Below are 25,140 nucleotides of genomic sequence, written 5' to 3'. Positions count from 1 at the left end.
TTATTTATTTGACAATGGCATTATGTATATACAAAGTGGCAGAGTTTTGGCTGCATTATCATCTTTGCCCCCTTGTCTTTTTTTACTTCCCCTGTGGATGCTGATATTATTAGATTTATCTCCTATTCTTTCTCCCAAAGCTCAAGGTGCCTCACATGAAGATCTCTTAATTTTATCATGTGAGTAAACCTAGGTGAGAGTGCTTGTTTGGTTCAAAGGTTTGTGGTGCATTTCTACAACTGAAAAAAAACCTGCACCTGGCTCTCCACAGAACTAATTTAACACTTCAGTTACAATAGTTATTTTGGATAACTATTTGGAACAAAGTTATTGGTTGCCTGAGATTCAAACCAAGAATGAGGCACTTTTTAAATATCTGACTGGATTCACATGATGTCCTCATGGTCAACTTAATTTTATTTACTCAACCCAGTTTTCTTGGTTTGCATGGCTACTGAACCCTAAAATAGCCAAGGGCTGGGTTTGTACAATATGCTAAACTAAAATGTGTGGTTGGCTGACTTCAGTATGGTAGACAGCCACAACTTTTCTGTCTCAGCTGAGACAAAAGCAACAGGGATCTAATCTTTCTTGTCTCAAGTTCTGATACTTGACTTTTTCTCCTGGTCACTGTTCCCTTTGTTAAATATGGAGCAACTGCTTTAATGACCAAAGAAAGGCATCTGAATAAACAATGCCCCATCTCTCAGTGTGTTTAATTTTAAAATAAGTTGTTTAACTTTAGATTTTTGAATCCAACATTATATTTGCCCCAAAAGTGGAAAAAAAATACCAAATTTTCCTAAAACAGTGTTTTGCTTCCAATTTGGGGAGCATGTTTTGGAAGATGCAAAGTCACATGCGCCCAACAATTGCCTTCTCTAATTTATGGCTACATTTATGTGTTGTGCAAACTCAGCTAAATTTGATTTAGTTAATTCTTCCAGCCATAAGAAACTAATTCCAATTGGGTCAATGACATGAATGAGGACACTTTTTTCCCCAGTATCATTTGCTGATTAACTGCCCCAGCTGCAATTTATTCTCTTTCCTTAAATACAGACAAAATACATATACATAGTTTGTACAAGAACAAGTAATAATTTGACAAAAGTATATCATTTATACATTGCTCTAACCCACAGTTAATTGAATAAGCTACAATATTTAAGATCCTACAACAGGTAAACCAAAGTGAAATAAATCATGTTACAATTTAGGATCACATGAATCCTATGATTGTGATTATGAGGAGAAAAAAGATTAACCATATCTTGTGCCCTATAAAAGAGAGAGAGAGAGAACACACAACATTCTAATTTAATTAAATTGGTACAGGTAGTCCTTGATTTTACAACCATAATTGGGATCAAAATTTCCATTGCTAAGCAAGGTGGTTGTTACGTGAGTCACGCCTGATTTTTTTACCTTTTTGCACTTAAATGTTAAATGCATCATGCAGTCATTAAATGAATCCAGCTCCCCCCATTAACTTTGCTTATCAAATATTAGCTGGGAAGGTTACAAATGATGATTTTGTGACCCGGGGATGCTGAAACAGTTGTAAGTGTGAGGACTTGTTGTAAGTCAGGTTTTTCAGTGTCATATCTTTGAATGACCTCCAGCATGGCTGGCTCAGGAATTTTTGGAGTTGAAGTCCAACAGGCTATAAAGTTGCCGTACAACCATTTGTCTAGTGACCGTTCAAAGTTACAACGGCACAAAAAAAAAAAGTGAGCAATGATCATTTTTTTACATGATCCCTTGCAGCATCCCCATGGTCACATGATCAAAATGTGGATGCTTGGCAGCTGGCATGTATTTATGATGGTTGCTGTGCCCAGGGCTTATGTGATCACCCTTTGCAACCTTCTGAGTGATAGAATGAGGCACAACTCACTTATCTGTCCTGCTTAGCAGTGGAAATTTTGAGCTCAATTACGGTTGTAAGTCAAGGACTATCTGTAGTTGCCTAGCCCCGCTGTGTACTAAGGGATGGGCCAATCCAAGGAGTATCTTGGTTGATAAAGCTGCCCAGAGTGAGATGGGCAGCATATAAATTTAATAAATAAATTTAGCATATAAATTTAATAAATAAATAAAAATAATAAATATATGTTGCAAGGTAAACAACTCCTTCCATTCCAATGCTGAGCTGACTCTGAGGATAAATTCCTCAGACAGGATGAGAAAACTTCAAACCTTGTAAATCTTGGATTTGTTGGTTTTTGTTTACTTCTTCTTCCCATTCATCCTGGAGCCTCTTCTGTTCCTGTGCAAGACCTCATACATTTTAGGCTAAAGCACAATATTTCATCTCTAGCTCTCAACATTGTATTGAACTTTCTTTTAGAAATGCCATGTTGCAACATATTGCAGAGAATGTATAGTAAAACAGAAAGAATGGGGGAGGGGGGCAGAAAAAGGCCATGTCTTTATTATAAAGAAAACATGGCTCATGCCATAATATAGTTAGCCCCCTCCCCCCATGTTCATTTCTGTCCTACCAGCACATTTAATATGTATCTATCTTATGCTGATATTTAAGCTAGGGTTTTTTTAAGTGTACAGAGAAAATGTATTTTAGCTGTACTTCTTAGTAGAGTTGGTACAATTTCCCTGGCACTAAAGGTACACAGAGTGATTTCCTTCTGAACACATTTGATTTAACCTGCACGGAAAACACAACTTCTCATTCCCTTGCCAACAATATCCATCTGCTCAGAACGTCTTATTTTCCCTCTCTTGAAGCTTACGCTGGATTTTGTACTACACTGAATTCAAACAGAAGACACTGAAGTACTGTACCTTTCCATTCTGTTCCAAGTAAAGGAAAACATCTGTTAATAAACAAGGGCTAGAAAAGGTACAGCTTTAAGAGACATGACCCTGATGCATGAAATCTCAGGCTGATTCAGATGTTTCAAAGATGTTGAAGCATTGTGACTTTCAAAACTTGTGACAAAGTAGGATATGTACTAGAACATTTTGCACATTACATTTAGGGGAATATTGTGTAAACTTTTCTCATTTCAGGCCAGGAAAGAACTGTTTTCTCCTCCATGTTCCCCAATAAATTTAAGAATGATTGCTCATTATTTTTTAATCAGAAAAACTCATTTTCAAAGAATTTGCAGATTTGTTTCTGAAAAAAATTTAATCCAATCCCAACATTATTTTTGTTGTTGCATGGAATCATACAAGTCTATTTAAGCTACAAGTCATATCCAGTGCTCAGTGCAGAAATCCAATTTATTAAAGCACCTCAGCAGATGATTGTCTATTTCTCACTTTAAGTCATCGGCTGAAGCAATCCCCACCAGTTCTCTTGGCAACTGGTTCCACTGACAAGCTGCTCATGTAACAGGGACATTTTTATAAAATTTAATTAGAATGTATGTATTTTTCTATAACTTAAATCCATTACTTCATGTCCTGCTGTTTCAATAATAGGAAGTTTTATGTGACATCTTTTGTGCTATTTGAACAGTATCACTCAAACCTCTCTAGTCTTCTTAAGGCTAAACATGACCAGCTCCTATCTTTCTTCATGGGATTCAGTTTCTACCCTACTTGATCATCCTTATTGCCTTTTCTGTTCCACTTTCTCCAAATACTAAAATTTGGCATGATTGCATGCCATACTTGAAGTAGAAGTCTAATCATCACAGAATAAAGCAAGGGTTTTTTTCTGTGATATGATCAATATATTTGCCATTTTACTTAGTTGTTTTTTTCTTACTAATGAAAGCTTATGCCTTTCCGTATTTTTTTTCCACAAAAGTTGCTACCAAGCCCCGTCTGATTTTGGGGACCATTGACTAACACAGTTCTCTGCCTCCAGTATCAAAGAAAACATACAAAGGATTGGATACAGCTTTCATATCTGTAATGGAATGGGTGGATGATCTTGGGGGGGGGGGGGAAGAAAGGAAGAGATGCTGCCTAGGAGACAATCAAGAGAAGAGAGGCAGGAGCTCCCATAAAAATTTAGGAAAGGACCCGCCTAATGGCTAAAGCAGTTAAAAGTGGTGGCGGGGAAATTTGTCCTTCCAGACTTGCAATGTAGCCTAAAAAAAGTAGAATTAGCCCTGATTCCTGTCTGGTTTACCTAGGCGGGCTGACAATATTCTTGGTATGCAATTCATCTGACATTTAAACACAAAGTAAATAGGGGTTTCCTTATCATGTTTCTATGAATCTCAAGGTTCTCTTTTTTGGGGGAGAAAATTAAGAATTAAGCAACTCTAGCTTTTTTCATCAAGCATTAACCACATTGATAATTTTCCATTCATACTGAACATATGTAAAGAAGTCCTCTTTATTGTTCTTAGTATCCTTCTGGTAAGCAGGGCCGAGAGCTCATAAGCTGGTGGTCTCAATCACTGACCTTACATAGAGATACAAAAGATTGGACTTAAAGCACCTCCAGACTAAATAAAATTAATACAGCTTCTGCCTAAAACATTTACTTTTTCTTAAAGTTAATTGGAATCCTAAAGTGAAGTCCTTAAGCTTCTTTTCTCTAGACCTACCTGAACTTGAGAAAATTGCAGTGTCGTTCTTTTCTGTCCAGCCTTTTTTTAAAAAAAAAAAACCTCCAGTGATGGAGCACCCACAACTGTGGGAGGCAACCTGTTCCATTGATCAATTATACTCATTGTTTGTTATTGTTATTAGTCATATCCTCCCCATCCAGCGTTCCCAGTCTGGGAAGTATCCCAGCTATCCTTGACCAACCTGAGCTCATTCTGAGTTTCAACTTTCCATCTCTACATTTGCAGGATACTTCATGGGGACTTGGTCCATTTCTTACTCCAGGATAGGTCCTTTTTGTCTTCATCATTACAATTGTTTGCAATTGTGCTTCTCGGAACTTTCTTTCACACTGAGCTCTTCCTGATACTTATCCATTTTTTATATAAAAGATTTCTAGTCATTACAGAGTCCACTCAAGCTTGAGAAAGCAATGGCTTTAAAAAAAATTTTTTTTAAAAAAAAAAGCATGGATATTCAGTTTGATTCCAAAATCCCCCTATTTTTCCACGTTACCCATTGAACCATTAATTTGACTCGACAACCAATCAGTCATGCATTTATCACTTGCCACACGTTCGGAATCGGACAGGATATAAATTCAGCAAATTTATTGACAGATTCATTTGCAATGATGATATACCTTCAGTATAGCGATTCCTCAAAGGCCCAAATCTAATTCTCTTAAAAGAGAGTTCTATCCTTACACACCTAATCAAAGGCATCTTGCAACCCCCCCCCCCCCCCGGGATCACAAGGCTGATTAGTTCTTGTACCGGTTCCGTGTTTGGCAAAGCTTAGGGAGGGGGGGGGGGTGAGGAGGAGCCCAAATGGCTGAGGAAGCCTTGCTGCTTCTGTCCATTGTAGGCGATCTTTGGCGTCTCGAGACGGCCCAGCTTCTTAAAAGATTTAAGCACCCAGCCTTCTTTCCGACGTTGGAAAGAAGCCACTTCAGAAAGCGGGCCTCTCCCGGGGAGGTGGGGGGGAGGAGGAGCCTGCCTGCCTGCCAGCCAGAGTCTCTCCACTCTCTTTGGCTACACAGCTCGTGCATTCGAATGCAGGCCCGACGAGGGCGCGCGCGCGCGGTGGCGCCTGCTTCGCGGTGGTGCGGAAGCAGTGGCGGCTGCTGTTCTTTCTTTCTCCCCTCCCTCCGGAAGAACAGCCAGCAGGAAAGGCGGACCTGTCGAGCGAGCGAAAAAAAACGGAGCCTGCTGCAACCGCCGCCGAAGGCCGAGCTCGGCAGTGGCTGGCGGGCGGGCGGGCGAGAAGCAGCAGGAGCAGCAACAGCTCCTCTTCCTCCTCCCGGCGGAACAGAGCCGAGGGAAACTTAGAGCCGTTCCTGGGAGGAAACCCGGGTGAGTTAACTTCTCCGGGCGCCCGTTTTGGTCCGGTTTTCTCCGAGTATCTGTGTGGGGGACTCGCCCACAGTTAATTGCAGGGGCAGCGGGTGCGGGACGGCCGGTGTAAGATGCCAGTTTTGCAAAAGGCAAAAAAGTTTGGGGGGGTTTTAGGGTGTTTTTTTTTCCCCACCTCCCACCCCGCACCCCCCCCCTCAATTGGAAAAACTCTCCAGGGTGTTGAGGTGTTGGGAGGTTTTGGTGCTCTCAGAGGTTTTTTTTATTAACTAACCGGGTAATAATTAGGTTGCATGTGAGTGTGTGTGGTGGTTTTTTAATTTTTTTTTTAATTTATTATTTTTTTTTTTAAAGGAAAAGGGCGGGGAGGTTGCCGGTCGTTCGTGGTTGTCGTTGGCATTTATTCTAAGGGGAGAGAGATCAGGTTGGGTTTTTTGTTTTTTTTTTAAATTCATCGAACCGCCTACCCCTCAAAAATCCCCCTCGCCTCTGGTCGAAGCGAAACCGAAAGATGGTCTCTAATGTGTCAGAATAAGCCGGGAGATAAATTTGATAGAAGCTCCGGGGGTGTCCTTTTCTTCCGCCTTTTTTTTTTTTTTTTTTAAGCCGACCATTTTCTTACTTGAGGCTGTCAAAGCCTTAGGCGAGATGAACTCGGCCGTGGTTAGAAGAGGCCTCTTACTCCTCTCTTTCATATTTTTCTTTTTCTTTTTTTTAATCCCAAGGATGTTGTTGTTTTTTAAAATAACACCCTCCTAAAGATATAGGCATGCATTTTTAAACGTTTAAAAACTTTGGGGTGACCTGTCCCAGACTTTAGGCAGATTCTTTTTTCAAAGATAACCTGTGTGATTTGATTTTGGCCTTCTTTTTTTTTTTCTTTTCTTTTCTGCTTATAAAGCTGACATTTTAGAAATGAGTCCTCAAAAGGAGACAAAGGTCCTGTAGCTTCTCAGTGCAGGAAGAAAAATGGGGGTGGCGAACGTCTTTACTCAGAATGATAGAAGTTGTGGTTTGCTCTCGCCAATCTGGCTTGCTCTCGCATCACCACCACCACGACGTGCTCTTGGCACAAGTGATGAATCCACGATTTGGCGTATGAGAATCTAGCCAGAATTGACATTTTTGGTAGCGCTAACTTTAGGGAACTGATGTTATTTTATCACTCTTTCTTTTTGCTTGATCTGATAGACTTCTTCGTCTATCCTTCTCCTTTTCAAAAGTTGAATTGCAACTCTAGGAAGGTATTAGTAGTTTGTGGGGAATGATCACAAATTATAATGTTGGGGATTTAGTAGTACAGTTTTTTTTTTAAAGGATTATAAATCTACAGAGGAACTGCTGGTTCACAAACAGCAAAATGAAGTGTGAATGGGTGTAATGAATGCTTTGGTGTAACTCCATATTTTAAAAAAATCAAAAGCAAGATAGAGGGGTCTCTGATAAGGGAACTGTTTATAGCTGTGGAGAGAGAAAATACCTTCTTTCCACAGGTTTGCATGTATGATTTTAAATTGGGAAGGACACAGAAGTAGCTGTCTTACTTAGCAGATTATCCAGATTCATTGTTATCAGATTGGTTGTCCACTATGTTGTAAGTTGCTATTCTCCATAAGTTGCTATCCTTATCTGTATAACATATATATGGTATGTATTAGACAATAAAATCAGAATGACATTGCTCTTGAAAAATAAGGAAACTAAGAAAACCACGTTTTATATCTTCTTGACTTTAACATGATTATGGAATGATCTGGGATTTAAATAAATAATTATATTATATCCTGGACATTTAAAGTTCACCTGGGGAAAAGAATTGACTCCAGACTACAACTAAATGAGGTTTTTTCCCCCTAGAGATGGCATTGTAATATTAAGTGGTGTTGCTTTGTCTATAGGAAACAATGTAAAATATTCAGATGAACATATTTTTTTCATATCTATATCAAGCACACAGTTCAGGACTTTGACCATGTAAATATGTACATACAAATTTACATATTTATACATACAAATACCTGCCAAAGATCATTGGAGTGTGAGACTAGGTCAGTGACGGCTAACCTTTTCTGGACCAAGTGACCAAAGTGTGCACATATGCCCAAACCCCCAAAATGCAATCTGTGCTCAGCCCCCATGCATGCGTCCTGCCCCCTGCACATGCCCTGCCCCACGTGCATATGTATCCGCAGCAGAGACCCAAAGACCAGCAGGCCTGGTGGGAGGTGCACGTGCATGCGCGGTGGAGCTGAACTGGGGTGACAACTCACGTGCCTACAGAGAGGGTGCTGCGTGACACCTCTGGCACCCGTGCCATAGGTTTGCCATCACAGGACTAGATGAAGCAGCCATAACCTAAAGATGAAGCACTTAAGCAGAGAGGACTAAGTCAATCTTCTCAAAAAGTTCCCTTGGAAAGAAACATGAGGCAATCTCTAAGGATCAAAGAAGAAAGGTCATCTGAAGAAGACAGAGAGCCAACTTGACTGAAACACTCAATCCTATATATAATTACAGGTAGTCCTTATTTGTGACCTTCAACTTTACAGGTAATTTAAGAACATTTATGACCATAGCATTCCTCAGTCATATGATCAGTCAGTATATATTTTCCCCTCTGTTGCAGGGTATAGAGATTGGAGAGGAAGAGATTGCAAGAGAGTAAACTCCTCTTCTACACATCAAAAGCAATGTATTCATGCCTGGCCTGGGAGCTGCAGATGCATTATGTGAATAGCTTCCAGTACTTATGAAATTCCTTTCTCTCCAATCTCTCCATTCTTAAGGGGACAACAATCTATTTCTGTAGGCAATTTCTCCTTTGCCTGACTCTTCCTCCTCCCCATAAAGCAGAGAGATTGGAGAGAAAAGGATTAGAAGACAGTAAATTGTTTGCTCTTCTACACATTGAAAACAATGCAGTTGCACCACCTGCAGGAAAGAATCAGGCAAAGGAGAGATTGCTTGCAAAAAGCACTTTACCCCCCTCCCTCTGCATAGTGGAAAAGTTTTGGAAGAAAGGATTTCAAGAAAGTAAGCTGCTTATGTAGTTATGTAGTTACAGTTCCCAATACCAGGTTAAAGATACAATCAAATAAGTGGAGATGAATGTTTGGGAGGAAACGTACATTGTAACCAGTAAAGGTTTGCTGCTACTTTAAAGTTCATTGTGTCTCTGTGTTTTCCTTATGTGCCTTAGTATTTGGTTGAAAATGATTTATATGTGTTGCTAATTGTTTCCTGTCTGTTGATCAGAATTATATGTCTTTTCTGCTGTAGCTGCACCTATCTGGAAACCCCAGCTAGAAAGGAAAGGGGTGGGTTTACAAGAGCCATTTGTCACAACAGGCTGTGAGTGTATGAGTGACCATAAGCCGAACCTGGGCATGTTTGTAATGAGCTGGGAGTAAAGAAAATGAATGTGTCCAACACAGTTAAAGGGCACCCAGTGATGGACAGAGATAGATAGATAGTAAACTCATAGAAGGCATAATTAGTGTAGAACTGTTTTATATTCTTTGTTGGACATAAATGGTACTACCCTTTGGCATGACAGAAGAGGCAGAGCAAAAGGAGGTGAGTCTACATAAAATGATTTTAAAAGAGAATGGTTTTTTTCTGTTGCTGGCTATTTTAAAAATTGTAGGATGCATACCAAAGCAGGATAATATTAAAAAAGGTGCCAGAACTGAAATAAAACAGCATATTATTTATTTATTTATTTATTTATTTATTTATTCAATTTATATACCGCCCTTCTCCTATCGGACTCAGGGCGGTGCACAGCCAAGGATAAAAAACATACCAATACAAAATTTAAAATCAATTAAAAGAATTATACAGCTTTGGCCCACAATTTAAAACAATCCAATTAAAACCCAATTTACACCTAAAAAGAGCTAAAAAAGAGCTGTCCCCATTAATTATAGCATTAGGGGCTCTTCCATCTGCCAGGATGACTTCCAGTAATGAAGAGGTTGCTTCATTGGGCAGTTTTATAGCTCTGCAACCTCTTTTTTTTCTGTCCACCCCCATAGGTGTTTAGTTTAGGCATCAGCAAAGGAAGGTTAGATATAAATGAGGATTAAGTGTCTAAGCAACATATGTCTGCTTTATACATAAAGACACCTTTTTAATAAGGCAATTTTGGTCAGGATGTAAAAGGATGTGAATGCAGGACACATAGGAAACACATCCCACCTTCCTTTTGAGGAGCAACTAAAAACTTTTCAGCATATTGCCTTAAACAGGTAGTTCTGTTCTCCTTGCAAGGCATTATAATGTGATGTTGTGCCGTTCATAGGCATTGTCCATATATACTGTTGCACGTAGCAAAATAATCATCAAGTGATGAGGTCATATATGTAGTCATGGTAAACTTTTTGATTGGCTCTTTCAGATGCCAAAGTTCAGTGAACTACCATATCATCACAGCTTAGCATAACTGATAGGAAGCATGTACATTTTCATTTGTGCCAGCATGAAGGCCTTGTGCCTAATGGAGACAATCATTAGCCACAACTACAGGAAACACTCTCTTTACTAAGACATGTGAAGTGTTCCACTCAGTATGATCTAATATTTCTAAAGCTTTCATTTGTCTAGCTCTTCCCCTTACCTAGACTTTCAATATGGCCTAAACCGTTCTGCTCCCATTTTGTTGCATGCTCTGGGAGATAAAAGTAGGCCTGAGGTAAAACCTGGGCTGTTCATTGTATTCCTGATTAGATAAAAATACTATACACTTCAACTGCAAAGGATTTTGTTTAGTTCCTAATAATTTAGTTCCATTTAGTTCCTAATAATTTCCCAAAATGAGAACTTCCAAAGCTGGGAAAAGAAAAATGTATACATTGACACAGGACATTCAGTGCCTGGATTGCTTCCAGAGACAACTGTTAAAAAGACTTTTCTTTTGATTTTAAATAGGTCATACCTGTCCATGGAGGCACTGACAAATGCTGTCCTAGGTACTGTCTTTTTTATTCAATAGAAGCCATGCTGAGGGGCAAAGATAAACCCCAACAGATATCTCCAAGGTCCAGCATAAATCTAGGGCAAGGCAGAGTAGAATTAGGAAAACAAAGCTGTGTCTTCCCTTTTTCTCCAAATGATTTCTGAGACTAGCTAGGTCTCCTTAAGAGGAGAAATCACCTTTTTCCAACAGTAGCAGCTGTAAGAAAGGATATGTGCAAGAAACACTTGCATTGCAGGAAATTCTTGTAATGCTGGTTAATTTAAAATTTGCAGGATGGATACTGAAGCAGGAGGGCATGAAAAGAAATACCAGGACTATAATAAACAGCATTGTGTTTATTTAAATTGTTTCTATTAATTACTCTTTAATTATTCCCCTCTCCGCCTGTCACAGCGGTGAGGACTGTATGGTCTTTGCTTTTGTTGGGCAAGTTTTACAGCCCTACAACCTTTTCTTTCCTCTACCACCCCCAGAGCTGCTTCAGCATCAGTAAAGGAAGGTCAGATATTAATGAGGATTAAGTGTCTTGCGAGTGCTGAGAACCAGCTATGACAAAAAAAGAGATATAATTATCTGATTGGGGTTAAAGCTGGAAGTTTTGGAGTGATTCTTTGCAAAGAATGAATAGAAAGAGCTATTTTCTTTGAATTACTCTTTCAGGTGCTAATTAAAAATGCAGGTCAAGTGCAAGAGAGTGGATCATAATAATTAAATTATCTTTTATTTTCTTCCATCTTAATTGTTTTAAATGATAATAAAGGAGAAAAAAAAATCATTTATTTATTTATTATTTCAATTTGTATACCGCCCTATTCCCGAAGGACTCAGGGCGGTGAACAGCCATAGAATAAAACATATGAATACAAAATTTAAAATAAAGTAAAACGAATTAAATAATTTGGCTGAAAAATTAAAACCCCAATAATTTAAAACCAAATTTAAAATTTCCATTTAAAAAGGGGAAAAACTTAGGTTAGGCCAGCTTGATGAAATAAGAACATCTTGAGCGCGCAATGGAAGGTACGCAGATCCGGGATCCTCCGTATTTCCGGGGGAGCTCGTTCCAGACAGTAGGTGCCCCCACAGAGAAGGCTCTCCCCCTGGGGGCCACCAGTCGACATTGTTTGGCCGACGGCACCCGGAGGAGCCCCTCTCTATGGGAGCGTACTGGTTGGTGGGAGGCTATTGGTGGTAACAGGCAGTCCCACAAATAACCAGGTCCTAAGCCATGAAGCGCTCTAAAGGTGATAACCAAGACCTTGAAGCGCACTCGGAAGACCACCAGGAGCCAGTGCAGCTCGCGCAGGAGAGGTATTACATGGGAGCGCCACATCGCTCCCATTACCACCCGCGCGGCCACACTCTGCGCCAGTTGGAGACTCCAAGTGCTCAAGGGGAGCCCCATGTAGAGAGCGTTACAATAGTCCAGACGGGAGGTGACGAGGGCATGAGTGACCGTGCGTAGGGAGTCCTGATCTAGAAAGGGACGCAACTGGCAGATCAGGCGAACCTGATGAAAAATCCTCCCAGTCACGGCCGTCAAGTGCTCTTCTAAAGATAGCCGTGAATCCAGGAGGACACCCAAGTTGCGAACCCTTTCCATGGGGGCCAATGATTCTCCCCCAATAGTCAGCGATGGCACCAGCTGACTATATCGGGACGTCGGAAACCACAGCCACTCGGTCTTGGATGGGTTGAGTCTGAGCCTGTTTCTCCCCATCCAGATCCGTACGGCCTCCAGGCACTGCGACATATGCCTTCCCTTACTTTCATCCCATCTACAGGTAATCTGTGGATTACAGTGGTAATTGGGACTGGAATGGTAATGGTAAGGACTGCCTTTCTCTTATATCTACCCAACCTACCAGGAAGGCAGGGCATGTTGCAGGTCCCATCTATTCAGGAAATACACCTGGTGGGACCAAGAAAAAGGGCCTTCTCGGTAGTAGCTTCCTCCCTATGGAAAATACCCCCAAAGATAAGATTGGCCTCTACTTTTTAGGAAGATGTGGTTCTATTTGCAGGCCTGGTGATTTCAAGCAGATATGGAGCCAATCAAGTGCTTGATATGATTGTATTGTTGCCACCACGTGTGTGTGTGTGTGTGTGTGTGTGTGTGTGTGTGTGTGTGTGTGTGTGTGTGCCTGGGAGATGGGGTGTATGGGTTTTTTATTTTGTTTTTTAATGTTTAATTTTTTTAATGTTTGATATTTTTAAAATTTTATCCAGAGTTACAGTGTGTCAGTTTGGTGGCCATAAAAATGGTTTAATAAATAAATAAATAAATTCGGGCAGTCCTGCTTGCTATCAGTAAATGAGGACCTCACGTGAACACAACTTCCAACTTCCTGCTAGCTTTACCATTGACTTTGCTTGTGGGAAACTGGCAAGGAAAATTGCAAATTGTGATCACAATGACTATGGGCGTGCTATGATGACCAAAATTCTGAGGACTGTCCTATTCCCCTCTCGTTCAGCACCATTGCATTTTGAATTGTCACTGAATGAGTGGTCATAACCTGAAGACAATGTCTATAAAGAAAGCAGCAGGATGATTCAGAGAGAATATCTATGTAGAAATTGGGTAGGGGGGATAAGAGGACCTGACCATTGTAAAGATATTTACCTAACCCCTGTGGGCCCTTGTAGTCCCTGTGATGCAGGTTATGTAGTTTTTGGAATTAAATATGCAGCCTTCCAAAGAGGAAGGACTGATATTGGTTTTACTGAGATGGTAAAGAAAACTTCAAAAGAGTTTATTTATTTACTAAATTTATTTATTTATTAAATATGTATGCTGCCCATCTCACTATCCAGGCTTACGAACTAGAAATAGTTTTGATCAATTGAAAAACTGAAATATATTTGCTCTCTAGAGTTGCTAATATCAGTGACACAAGTGTTAAAGTCGGATCTTGAGTGGAATTCTTTCTAAGTGTTTGGCACTGTGCAAAGCTATTAAAATGGCTAAGGTTGCTGAAATCTCTTCTGTGCAACGTTTACATTTCAGTACCAGTTAATTGCAAATGTTACTTTATAAGGTTCTGTAGTTGAGGGGTATTTTATGATTGACAAAATATTTTAAAACATTAGCTCTTGGGAGGGGTGAAATGAAAAGTAATTCTGCTATGGAAAAAGATTATTTTATTCTTGTGGCATAAATATGCCCACAAAGTAAGTTAAAATATTTTTTCAATTGTTAATAGACTCAATACATATTTAAAGCTGATTATTGAGTTGTTTTTCAGATAATTTTGTTACGTAATTTGGACTTGCCACATGCAGGCATATTTCTAAGCTGCTTTTAGAGATTTTACTGTGATAAGAATCCATTTTTTCTCTCCAGTATCCCATGTGTAATTGAGTCCAATTAATTTATCTTATGCTCTCAGTAAAGTACAATTTTCTTATGAACTCAGTAGCTGAACAGAATTTATCTTTTAAGATAACATTTGAGATTTTCCTTTTGCTTTTATTAGATTTCCCTTAGATTTGGGTGAGGAAGATATTTAAACTTTAATTTTGGATTATTGCATCTATACCAGGGGTGTCAAACGCAATTTCATTGAGGGCCGCATCAGGATTGTGTTTGACCTCAGGGGCCAGGGTGTGTGTGGCCAAGGTGGGCGTGGCCAGCTCAATGTCACTTGTGTCAAGGGTGTCTGTGGTGGCCTGACTGCTCTGCCAGCGAAAATGGGCTCACAAGCTCTGTTTTCACTTCAGCCACGACAGCCTCCTGCTGCTCTCTGCCAGTGAAAACAGAGCTCAGGGGGCGCAGGCAGCTCCTCTGAGCTCTGTTTTCACTGGCAGGAGGCCATCACAGCCAAAAACAGCCAGGGAGGGCTGCATACAGCCCCCCCAAGCTTGGTTTCCACTGGCAGAGGGCGGCAGGAGTCTGTCACAGCCAAAAACAGAGCCAGGGAGGGCTGCATGTGGCCCTCCCGAGCTCCACTTTCACTGTCAGAGGAACTGCGTGCCGGTCCTTTGCTGTTTCTAGGGCAGCCCTATGGGCCAGATCTAAGCATCCCCGGGGCGGATCTGGCCCCCGGGCCTTGAGTTTGACACCCCTGGTCTATGTTGAACCTATAAATTTATAGAAACTTGAAACAGAATGCAACCTACATTTTATTTTCTATAATAAACAAGAAAATAAAGAAGAGCTATTTAGTAATAGATTACAGCAAAAAAAAAAGTGTGCTTTTAGATAGCCTAAAGAATTAATTAATGTCATAGTTCAGTCATTGAGTTTCAAGTGAGCTATTTTCTTAATAGTGCATGTCGCTTAGTCAGAATCATTGTCCTGGATCTATTCAATTCTAGCTTCTCCGTTTTAAGCTAAAATTCTGGGTTATTATTCACAGATGTATCTTGTTTTTTCTATTGAAATTGGATTTGGCTAACAAATTAAAAGAGGAATTATGTTTGAATAGAATCTTAACTTCTCTTTCTTCTAAGAAGCCAGAATGTCATTTTTCTCACAAGCTTTGATTTCAGATCAAAGACAACTCTAAAAATTCTAAACATACAATTTTTATTGGTCCAATAATATTTTTATATCTAATTGCTTCCCCTTGATTCTGAATGAAAGAGGTTAGTACTAGGAACAGTTTTAGCTATGAATTATAAGCAAGAATTCTGCAGAATTATGCCTTAGCATTGTAAATGCATCAGTTGTCTTGTGACCTCATTGGCCTTAAATTCTCAGACTGTGTAATCTGCCATTTTTTATGGTGATATCCATTATGCAGTTTTCTGAGCTGGTGCTAGCAGTTAATATATTATAAACATTTTGTCATAAATTGGGTGGTGGACAAACTTTAGACCGGATCTCTGAACAATTGTAAACCTTATGGACCTCTCTAAATAGCTTGCCATATTCTAATAAGTGGTGTGGTTGTAATGACTACAAATAGGCAGGTCCATGTGACCTGGACATATAAGCTTTGGTTCCAGAAATACATGTGTTTAACAGAGTTACGGTAAAATTAATGGAGATCTCTGACTCATAAGTTTTCATTTCTGAATACCTATATTTTTTCTTAGAATTGCTGAGGGACAAGAGTACCGAAGAAGATAATTGGTTTTATTTTAGAAAAGTGAACTATGTGTTTGAAGCATGACTGTTACAGAAATTTAAAGGCACTGAGTTATTTAATGGATTTTGATATTTATACAGTTTATTATGGTCATTGTTCAATAATCATACTTCAATGTACATTCGTAAAAAAATTCAAATCAGTCAGAGAGATTCAGTTTTAAATAACTTACTTTAAATGAGGCTGTGAAACTCCTCTTATAGATTCCAAGATTCTGTGTTACCCCAGACTGGTATTAAAGTGACTACACTGACATTTGTATACCGTATTTTCCAGCGTATAAGATGACTGGGCGTATAAGACGACCCCCGACTTTTCCTGTTAAAATATAGGGTTTGGGCTATACTCGCCATATAAGACTACCCCTCTTCCAACACACACCAAATAAAAATTAAAAAACATCAACTGGCTCACTCACAATGTAAAAGCAGCTGTGCTAGACCCAAAATGGCCCCTGCAACAAGCAGGAACCTCACACAGCCACAAAAAGCCCAAAAAAAAAACAACTTTCACACTTTACACACACACAACACAACACAACACAACTGGCTCACCCACAATGTAAAAGCAGCTGTGCTAGACCCAAAATGGCCCCTGAAACAAGCAGGAACCTCACACAGCCACAAAAAGCCCAAAAAAACAACTTTCACACTTTACACACACACAACACAACACAACACAACACAACACAACTGGCTCACCCACAATGTAAAAGCAGCTGTGCTAGACCCAAAATGGCCCCTGCAACAAGCAGGAACCTCACACAGCCACAAAAAGCCCAAAAAAACAACTTTCACACTTTACACACACAAAATTCCACATACAGCTTTGTGAGATCTTGTGTGTTTGTGTAGTTAGAGTGAAACACTACAAAAACACACTAAATCTCAGAAAGCTGCACAAATATTATTTTATTTTATTTTTATTTTTATATGAAAGCTAAATTTAAAACTTCCTAAACTTTAAATGGCTAGGTCTAAAACAATTAAAAAAAACCCCAATTAACTATTTTTTTTAAAGATCCCAAAGGGGAAAAAAACTTACCCAATAGAACAGGGCTCTTCAACCTTGGCAACTTTAAGACTTGTAGACTTCAACTCCCAGAATTCCTCAGCCAGCTTTGTTTTGCTGGCTGAGGAATTCTGGGAGTTGAAGTCCACAACTCCCTGCCTGCTTGATTGCAGGCAGGGAGTTGCTTGCTGATGGAATGGATTCAGGCAAGCGAAGCAAGGCAAGCGTTGTGACTAGCAGCTAAGGTAAGCAAGCTGGAGGGGGAAAACTTTTTCCCTTCTCCATGGCTCTGGCGATCCCAGCTGAGTTGCCTGATGAGCAGATCGTCAGAGCTTGGATCGCCAGAGCCATGTGAAAGGAGAAAAGTTTTTTCCTTCTCCATGGCTCTGGCGATCCCAGCTGAGTTGCCTGATTAGCAGATCGTCAGAGCTTAGATCGCCAGAGCCATTTAAGGCTCGTCAGAGCCTGGTTACAGGAGAACGACACCCGGTGTATAAGACGACCCCCCGACTTTTGAGAAGATTTTCATGTGTTAAAAAGTCATCTTATACGCCGGAAAATACGGTAGGTTTTGCTCCTTTAATTTTGCTCAGCAGGCTGAGGGCTGATAATAATAATGGCAACTGATGAATATCACTTTGAGAAACTTTTTCTTCATCTCAAATATGTGATTTAAACTTTTTTCTGTTTATGCATACAAATAACAAATGAATATAGATCTAAGCATGACCAATTTGATTGTTTATAAAATAAATTTAAAACATTTGAAGATAATACAATCGTATTAGTTCCTGGCCTATTGTGAGAGATGACTCTCAAAAGAAAGTGAAGTTTGAATTCAAAAGAACTATATGAAGAGAAAATTAATGGTGAAGAGAAAAATTAAGAAAGTTATTGATGGAATTGAGCTTCTCAAAAGACAAATATGCAGGGTTTAACACTAAAAGGTAGTGAATGAAGCAGTGTGTTGACATGGCAGCAAAGACAGTGCAGTGGTCGGTTGGGTAGTGGTGTTGATTTTAACAGATTTCTCCATTCCTATGTTGTGAAGTTCAAACTTAGAAATTACATACCCAGTATGTTGTTGTTTAAATAAGGCAGGACCTCACATCTGATCACTATCCCATTGATTGGAGTACCTGACTCTTCTTCAAATGAACTGATAATCCTAGAGGTTCATATGCTTTTGCCACACACAAATACGTAGCTTTGGATCATTTTCCTTAATAAATCAATGAACAATTTTAATATTTTTTACTCATTTAGTTGGTTTAATTGGCTGCTATATTTCTCAGATTTTTTTGCTTATCAACAGATTTTTAAAATTTGAGAAGTTTATGGTAGGAATGGGAACTCTTAATCCATAATGATTCTTTTTCAGTTTCCTTTATATTAACTCACAATAAAAAAAACTGAATACCTTCATTATTAAATAGGTGGCAGAACATGGTGTATTTATGAAAGATTTGTAAGTAAAAAAATTTTTTTTGTAAGATGAACATTATGTCAGCAAGCACATTTTTTTAAAAAAATCTGAACTTTGCTGCAGTTAAAGGCTAATGTTTATTATGACATAGTGTTTTTCATAATAATATATGTGCTTGCTAATGACCAGATAATTTTTCCCTTAAGCAAAAAATTAATCTGTATCTGTAGACTATTCAGTTCAGAGTTGAATTGGACTATTTAGAAAAAAATTGAGTTGTGATATTACTTGTTTTGACCTAATTATTTTCAGATTTATTGAAGATTTTTCCATGTAACAATGCACACTAAAAATATTCCTTACAAATAGAACAGTCTCTCTATATAATTTTGACTACTTAACTTCTAAGCAGTTCCAAAAATTACACTGTATAATATCTTTAACCTCTAGTCCAAGAAAAAATAGGGTGATCCTGAATCAGATGTATACAATGAAAGTCCCCCGCCCCTCCACACACTTATATCCGATATGCAGTGATGCTTTTGTAGAAAGCTGTACAGTTGGGGAGAATTTATTGTGCTGTCTTGATATTTTCAGTGTAATCTAATAGATGACCAAATCAGAAATTACTGTCATCTACAGAATTTCCTTTAAAAGTAAGACACATAGTTTGCTTTTGGAATTTGTCTTTAATATGTAACTTTGTGGCTTAAATTTTGAGGTGCTATGTTAGTATTTGATGGGAGACTGCAACATATTATTTTGAATAATAGGTTGTAGTGTGTCCCTTCTGTGTAAAATCTGAACAAACTAAGAAATTCTGTGTTTAATATTGACTATTTTTTAAAAGTAAGCTGAGTGTCTGCAAAACAATCTGGGTAAGCAGGATAACTTTTATGAATCTGAAAACTAATGACATTTCATGCCAGAACTGTGTTGAATGCTTTGCTGCTTTAAAGCTTATATAATATTTGACTGCAAGACTAAAATTCAGCATTAACTGTTTAGTTGTTGCCATGAGGTAATATCTGACTTCATAACACCACCTTGTATAGTAACCTTCATATTCCATTAAGTGTCTTCATATTTACCTTTATGGCTGGAAAGTGTTTGATTGGTTTCATGATTCTTGTTCTTAGCATTTTTTCAATGTTATAGGTAATATTCTGTTGTGGCAAGGGGATGTTCCTGGAAGGATCAGCAAAGAATGTATGTCAAGAATATATATTCCCATCTAGGTCACCTAAGGAATGAAGGTCATCCAAGCAAACAGGCAGGCACCTATATAAAGCAGCAGCAATATAAGAAAATGCAGGAGGCAGATGATCACCTTAGTGACAATGGCAAGGCATGCATTTATTCTGTTCAGGAGAAGGCAATGGTGTAAACCAGGGGTGTCAAACTCTCAGCCTGTGGGCCAGATGCGTCACGTGCTGCCCCGCCCCTTCCCAGTTTAGGGAAGGGTGAAAAAGTCCTGATACGTCCCGTGATGATGCAAGTTTGACACCCCTGGTGTAAACCATACGTATATTTTTTACCAAGAAAATCTAACAGATAAAACATGAAATCATTGATGATATATTGCCTGGTGATAAGGCCGTCAGGTAATACGACACTCAACATGCCAATGAAGAGAAATGGGGGATCTTTTGGAGCACTAATGGGGTTTATGATTAACGCTTTTGGGATGTCTAGTTGTCGCTGTTGCCATACAGGAAAAGAAAAGCTGACATTGCAAAGACAGAATTGCAGTAGGAACATGGAACGTTATCAACATAGTGAAACTTGCTGATGCCTAAGATATTAATTTGTAGTAATTTCATTTCAGACAAGTACAGATTGCACCGAAGAAGAGAAGATTCATAAATTTGATTATCAGATTCAATTTAAAATTAATAAAACATACAGGCAGCATGTGCAAAAACACTTGAAATTCAGCTGTGTTTTAAAATATATGCATCTCATCCCAATGATCCTTCCCTCGTGATATTTTGAATTATGTAAAGTGCTGCAGAATGTTTTTTTTAATGTAACATTTATAAATTAGACATGGAGTGTGCTATTTATTATTAGGTTTTTATTCAAAGTATTTTTTTTTATTAAAGTGTCAAACATACATAATAGTCTTGCCTTCTATTTTATATACAATGACAACTCTGTGAAGTATTTAGCTGATAATTACATACCCAGTTGCAGTTTTATATGCTGTATCTTTCGTAATGTAGAGAAGGAATATCTCTTAAAAATAAGTTCAGTGCTCTTTCATTTTAAGCTAGAGCAATAGTCTGCAGGCCTGTGTTATCTATGCCTGTATTTACCTTTGTCTGATTTCTAAGCTTTAGAAATCTTCTGTGACATCAGTTATTAAACATTTAAAATGTTTGCTGCTCCTCCCTGCCTTCTTTCTATGGCTAATTAAGTAGCTGCCACAGCATTGGATTGGTTTAATTTATTTAATTTAGTTGTATCCCGCAAACATATCCTTCCTATTTTCCCCACAACAACCTGTGAGGGTAGGTAGGCTGAGAGAAGGCCCAAGGTCATCCAGCTGGCTTTCCTGACTAAGGTGAGACTTGAACTCATGGCCTCCTACTTTCTAACATAGTGCCTTAAACATTAGATCAATTTTTTTTGCCTTCTGTCTTTAAAGTTAGTTCACTGAAGTTGTTAATACAATTACTTCACACATAAATGGCTGTTGCCTTGAGTCTGTAATGTAAAGTACACCAACCACTAACAGATGGATTTTATTTAGCTTGTTAAAGGATTTGGTTCCTTCACAAAAGTGTGAAGCAAATTATATTGCTGCAGCAACTTGCATAGCTTGTATAAAAAGTACAAGAGGGCTCGGACAGCAAGTGAAATCAAGAATATTGCAGCCCGGTTACTTATTAGGACCCAGTCTCAGAAATGTTTCTTGTCACTTGTGAAACAATTCCACAAATTCCACTTATGTAAACAGTTCCACTAATTCCTGGTCTGTTTCCAATTTGGAGTCGTGTACAGTATCTAAAAGGCCCCCTGCTTGCATATTGATACTCTATATTCAGATCATCTTCAGAGACCCATCCTGGTTCATGGTGGTGATTTGGTAGTTGTACTCTTGATTTGGACTTGTTCCTATCAAGAGGAGGCTCATATGAAGTTTCACATGTTTATGTAAGCTGAAATTCTTCTTTCCAGAAGCTTTTAAAATTATTCTATCCCACTGTGCATGTGATTTTATTCATGGACTTTCATTATGTTACTAGATTTGTGCCATCTCTGCTGAAAACCTAATTCTCACAGTTCTGTCTAATGTCTATGTATATAGTGTGGCTATAGTAATATTTATTCTTCTTGTTATCTTCTTTACTTCCTTCTTTTATTAGTATATAATATCGGAAATACTAATGCTCTGATGGTCATTTCGAAAAATCCTTTCTTAGTGAGCACCTAGAAGCCAAGAGGAACATACCAGTACATAGCAAATTTCAAGTTTGTAGGCTTTACGGTTCTAGAGTTTTCGCGATTACAGCATTAGTGGTTTTCGCATTTATATATAGATTTTAAGTTCACCTAAGCTTTGAAAGTTCTGTGAGATTTTAGAGGAGATGGAAAATGATAGAAATATTTGTTAGCCCACAAGTTATGAATAGCGTAAGTCTCTTTGTATACATAGGCCTCTGGATACTGTATGTGTTGCTTAAGCAACAGAATTCAATGCTAGTATTAAAACTGACTTTCATCCATATCTTCAAGGTAACTTTCTTACACAGGGAGGAAAAGAATATAAAATGTATAGTTGTATAATAAAAGAACAAAGCCAAAAGCATTAAAATCACTGTTTGCTATAAATCACCTACTGCAAACATACCTACACTCACTTTACAATTAAGTTGGCTTGTACACAAAAGAGAGATCTAAAGCATTAATTTACCTGGACAGAGGATAATTTTGTATGTATATAGCAGAATCATAATTATATCCCCCAAGAATCTAAACCCACCTTTCCCCTGCTTAGTTTCTGCTTGCAACACATAAAGTGTTACAATTTGTCTCTCTAAAATACCATGACCAGAACATAGTCTTCTGTTGAGGATTACATTGTTTTTCGTGTTCTAAGGCTTTTTTTTTTAACAAATATTACTGCCTAACCAGGCATCTTCCATTCTGTATCTGTGAGTTTCATTTTTGTTTCCTAATTAAAGAATTTTGCGTTTATCTGTGATAAATGTAACTATTATTTCCCTTTCAGTTCTTTAACCTACCAAATTATTCTGAATTTTGTTGCTAGGTTTTTATTCCACCCAGTTTTTGTTCCTGCAAATTGGATTAGCATTTTCTCAATCTTCAGTCTTTTAATTGCATTATTTTGACTTGTGTGTTTAAATTTTTAATGTTACTGACAGTATTTATATTTTTTAGAAATACGCAAAGCAGTTTCCATAGTTAAAAAATAGTTTATGCAAGGTTTAAAAAATGTTTACAATCTCAGGAAGGATTGGATTCACATTTTTTCATCACACAATCAGTCAGATATTTAAACTGGATTTGGCATTTTTATCAATTTATGAAGTCCTTTCCAAGGACCTGGGATTGACAGATATTGATGATTTTTTAAGTCTTGCTTTGGTAAATATCTTTCTCTAAAATATTTTTTCCAAGAAAATGAAAAATTAGCAGCTCAGAAGAAAAATACTAAGCTCTGTATTCAGAACAAATATGTTTCTTTAGCTACCTGAAGAAAATAATCTTTTAGATGATTAATTTTTAAAATCATATTTAAGCCTCATACTTCTGGCAGAATAATTGTTAAACCAGTTTCATGTTGTCGTTCTAAAACACTTATTACATTTACCTGATCCTGAGGGAGGAGTTAAGTTATATTTACTGTCAAAGGCATTAGCCCTGTCTGTAAATATTGTTCGAAGGTAACTCCCAGCACCATTTTCTGAACATGTGCCAACAGGAAAGATCACAATCACTACACAAGGGCAGCAGGGAATGATGCTATAACAAATACCATCCAAAGCTGCCAAGTGGTTCAGAAGTATCACAGCTTTTGTATTTCCTCTTCTAGTTTCTAAAGTAGCTTATATATTAAAGCAACTGAAGTAGTCTTACAAGTCACTGATCAAAGCCTTCTTTGAAATGTATTCAGATAAAATCCATTTTCTGCGGCCAAAATAGAGTTTGAAAATGATCAGACTTTGGCAATTTATACAATCTGATTTTTTTAAAAATGTAATCACTGTTAAGCATTAATTGTATATTTTTCAGAACTGGATCAGATAAAGAGGTACAATGGAACATTGTAACATAATGTGTCTTTTTCTTATTTTGCTTCATTATAATGCATGCATAACAGATTAATAAATTAGACAGCTGGCTTTAAGACATTTGTGGCAACAGAAAAATCTTAGGGCTTTTTGTTATTGGAGATATTTTCTCTCCGGCACTTGGGGTAGTTCAAAATATCCATCAGTAACACTTGAGTTATCATTTCACTTAGCATGGAATCTGATTACATTTTATAAATAATTAAAAAGTGTGTCACCCTTGTATTTGTTGTGTGTGATTATTTGTGTTAGGTAACATAAATACAGGTGGTCTTCACTTAACTACCACCTTTGGGCCCTGAAACTCCATTGCTAAGCAACACATTAGTTAAGCAACACATAAGTGTGTCAGACATTTGCTTAATGTCCAGTTCTGTCATTAAGCAAATCATTGGTGATTTTTCAGTGTGATATCACATGACCACAACTTGCAACTTACTAGTTTCTCTATTGATTTTGCTTCTTGGAGCCAGTTTTGAAGCTCACAAATGGTGATCAAGTGACTTAAGCTATCCTGTGAATGTATTAAATGTGTGTCGGTTGTGAAGCACCCAAACAGCAATCATATGACCATTGTAAGATTGAGGACCAATCATAAAGCTACTTTTTCAGTGCCATTGTAACTTCAAATGGTCACTATACAGGGTAGTTGTTAACCAGCCACTATCTGCATAAAGCTCTGTAAGTCTGTTCTCCCATACAACTTAAGAATCTTCTTTTAAAGGTTGAAATGAGGAATAGTACCTAGTTCTTAATTACTTCTAAAAGCTGAGGTGAGTGAGGAGGACTTTATGGGTGTGCTGATGACATTGCAGAAACATGGTCTACAAAACTAAAAAGAGCCTTGATAGTACAGTGGTTTAGTGCACCCTGTTATTAACACAGCTGCCTGCAATTTCTGCTGGTTCGAATCTCTCCAAGGCTCAAGGTTGACTCAGCCTTCCATCCTTTCTAAGGAAGGTGAAATGAGGACCCAGTTTGTGGGGGCAATAAGCTGACTTCGTATAAAATATACAAAAGAATGAAGGCTATTGCTTAACGCATTGTAAGCCGCCCTGAGTCTCCGGAGAAGGGTGGCATATAAATCAAATTAAAAAAAAAACAAAAAAACTTTTGATTATATCAATATCTATGAAAAACACAAAACCAAAATTCATGTCATATCATCATAAAATGTGGACCTGAATAGTAACCAAAGAACTAATCCAATGAGCAGAATCAATTGTAATTTTTCATTGTCCCTTTCAAAATATTAGTTACAATATTTTGGGCATTATATGTATGATTAAATGAAGTATTTTACTTGTATAAATGCTTATAAATGTACTTCAACCTTCTAGAAAAAGACCCCAAATCATTAACTTCCTAACTGTTCTGTTTGTTGGCCAGAAGCATCAAGACCAAACATTAACGGTGT

The 25,140-nt window shown here is 38.1% G+C and overlaps 1 protein-coding gene across 2 annotated transcripts in view; it reads left to right on the top strand.

Annotated features, from left to right (window-relative positions):
* The first annotated feature begins 5,604 nt into the window (after positions 1 to 5,604).
* The window catches only part of JAK2 (Janus kinase 2), an 86,115-nt gene continuing 66,579 nt past the window's right edge, over positions 5,605 to 25,140 (top strand). For both annotated transcript variants that reach the window (XM_070938610.1, XM_070938608.1), the window contains exon 1: positions 5,605 to 5,891. The gene's annotated coding sequence lies outside the window, so the exon portion shown is untranslated. The remainder of the gene's footprint in view (positions 5,892 to 25,140) is intronic.

Source organism: Pituophis catenifer, unplaced genomic scaffold (genome assembly GCF_029215685.1).
Source record: "Pituophis catenifer annectens isolate HBS135680 unplaced genomic scaffold, rPitCat1.0.hap2 SCAF_2, whole genome shotgun sequence".
In the NCBI taxonomy this organism is placed as follows: domain Eukaryota; kingdom Metazoa; phylum Chordata; class Lepidosauria; order Squamata; family Colubridae; genus Pituophis; species Pituophis catenifer.
The sequence above is the reverse complement of the archived record's forward strand: the minus strand, read 5'-3'. Positions and strand labels throughout refer to the sequence as shown.